Genomic DNA, 2,689 nt, shown 5'->3' with positions numbered 1-2,689 from the left:
AGCATTGAACTTCAAACTTATGTCCATTATCATCACCTATGCACAAACACCTCTAAACATTATTAGAGTGGTGATGCTAGTATATATGAAATATATAGTGTTGAATGATATTACTTGACCATACAAGAGTCCATTTGTCACTATCCTTCTTTTCCTTTTCTAGTCTACACTGTTGAATTGGGGATAATGTACCCATATGAGAACCCAATATGATCTTGTTGCATATAATTGTGGTTATTATATAACCTTGAATGTCTTTCAACATAGTTATAATGGGCTTTGATTTAGGTGCTACCACCTTAGCATTAAACACCTCACAATTGTTGTTGCTAGTTTTTTCTATCTTAGGTCATTCAGAAAAATATGTTTTGTTCATGTTTCTTTTGGCCACTTATCAAAATACTCTTATGCCTTCCAATAAATTGCCTTGATTTTGTTCATTTTGTGTTTGAATTGGGAGATAGTTATGGATCTAGCAGCTTCCTATAATAGAAACTTTAACTCCTTATCCTTCCATTGTTTAGTGAAATTTTACCACAAATGCCAAATACAAAATATGTGATTGGCTCTAGCCATAAACTCTCACAGAGCTAGTATCAACCCCTGCAAGTATAATAAAGCAAATTAATCCCTAAAAATTTTTAAATCAATCATAAAAGTTCTTCAAATATTTTAAAAAAAAAGCAAGTTAGTTCTTGCATACTTACTTTTTGCATGTCAGAAATTAAGTTCTATTTATATTGCAAACAATCTCCTAGATATTTGTACAAAAGTGTGAGAAACCCTTTCTAGTTGTTTTTGTTTTCAATATCTACCACTGCATATGATATTACCTATATATTTGTCTTATAACAGATAATAGTTGTTCTCTATAACATTCTTTGATAAAAGCACCATTTAGACTAATTAATGATCTACAACCTTTTTTAAAAGTTTTTTTTTACATCTTTCTAAGCATATGTACATTCTTTGAAATTGTAAAGGTCCATTAGATTGAGATAAAGTATTTATTTTTACTGTTTACCCAAGATTAATACTTAACAACTTTGGAGCTTAATTTCATATTTTATCAAATTGTTCTTTTTCACCCTCTTCAACTATTTTTCTAACTTTTAACATAACTCTACATATTTTTTTTCAACCAAATACATCTTATATTTTTACTTCATATAATCAAAGATTTTAACTTTTTTTTTACTAGTTTTTCAATTACTTAAGCTCGACAGAGTGAATGTATTTTTATATAGAATAGTAAATATTTATAATTGCTATAAGATTTTTAAGAACTTATTTTAATATTAAAAATTATTATTTTTATTGAAAATGTACATGATATAAATGACTTATAGCTTAATCACATTTAAAAAAATTAAAACATAAAAGTAATTAGAAAATTAGAGTATTAAATAAATATTTAAATAATAAGAAAAAATAAATTTAATAAAAGTTAGATTATATTTTCTTTTCTAACCATTTTTTAACAAAAAAAATTTAATATCAATTAAACTATAGTGCAAATTAATTTTTAACATAATTTTAAATTATGAAATATATATCTTTTTAAGTATTAAAAAATGTAATTTATTCAAATAATTGATTAATTAATAATTAACAAAAGGAGATAAAACACTATAAAACAAAATTGTATGATAATTTTTTAAAAATGATAAATTAAAACTGAAGTTGCAGTATTTAAGAATTGAATGGTAACGCGTATAGCTAATAATGCACTGAAATTGAATGCTCACCTCACTCTTCACGGTAATAAGGACATGAATAGATAAATATAGTCCAACCAAGAGAAAGCGAGAGTAACGTATGGGCACTCCTTTCAGTCCTTTCCTCAACCAATCTTTCTTTTCTTTTAAATTTGCGTGAATCGACAACTAAACAAGAAGGGTGGATAAAAAAAGTATGAAAAAAAAAAAAAACGATGTTAGGAGCAATTCTTTGTGTGTATATTTAAAACTTTTAAATATAATATGAATCTTATTTCACTTAATAATTAAATATATCAATGTGTTTTATCAAGTCCGTGAATTAATTTATAACTGTAATTTTAATTTAGAGTTTCAATTAAATAATTAAATAATTAAATATTTAAAGGAAATTTTTTATTATTAATAATAATTTTATCTAACTCAAACAGAATTATTTTTGAGACTTTATGCTCAAATGAATAAATCCATGGTAATAAAATTTACTAGTATCTAATGTTAAAGTTCAGGCTGCATAATAATAAATTTTTAAACTTTTTACTCATATGAAGCATGTATATGCATTTTTTTATTTTCATTATATTAATCATTGATTTATTTATTATTTGCGAAGATTATAATTAATAAAATTTAATTTTTACAAGTTTGTACAAGATAAATAAATCGGTTAATTATTTTAAATACACTTTCTATTTAATCATGAAAATAGTAAGTACATAATATTAATTAAGAAAATAAAATATATTTACATACTTTGATAAAAAAAAATTAAGATTAAATTTAAGTACTCTAAAATGGTAAAATTTTATTAAAAAAATATTTACTATACTTTCATAGTATAGTAAAAGTATTTATTTTTAATAAAAATCATTATTTTTCTATACTTAAACTCAACCTAATTTTAATATTTTATAATATAAACGTATAACTTAATAAACTTATTCAATTTAATTTTTTGAGCCAACTTTACA

This window comes from Abrus precatorius, unplaced genomic scaffold, assembly GCF_003935025.1.
Source record: "Abrus precatorius isolate BTA unplaced genomic scaffold, Abrus_2018 Scaffold3, whole genome shotgun sequence".
Taxonomy (NCBI): domain Eukaryota; kingdom Viridiplantae; phylum Streptophyta; class Magnoliopsida; order Fabales; family Fabaceae; genus Abrus; species Abrus precatorius.
This window is presented reverse-complemented; position numbering follows the sequence as displayed.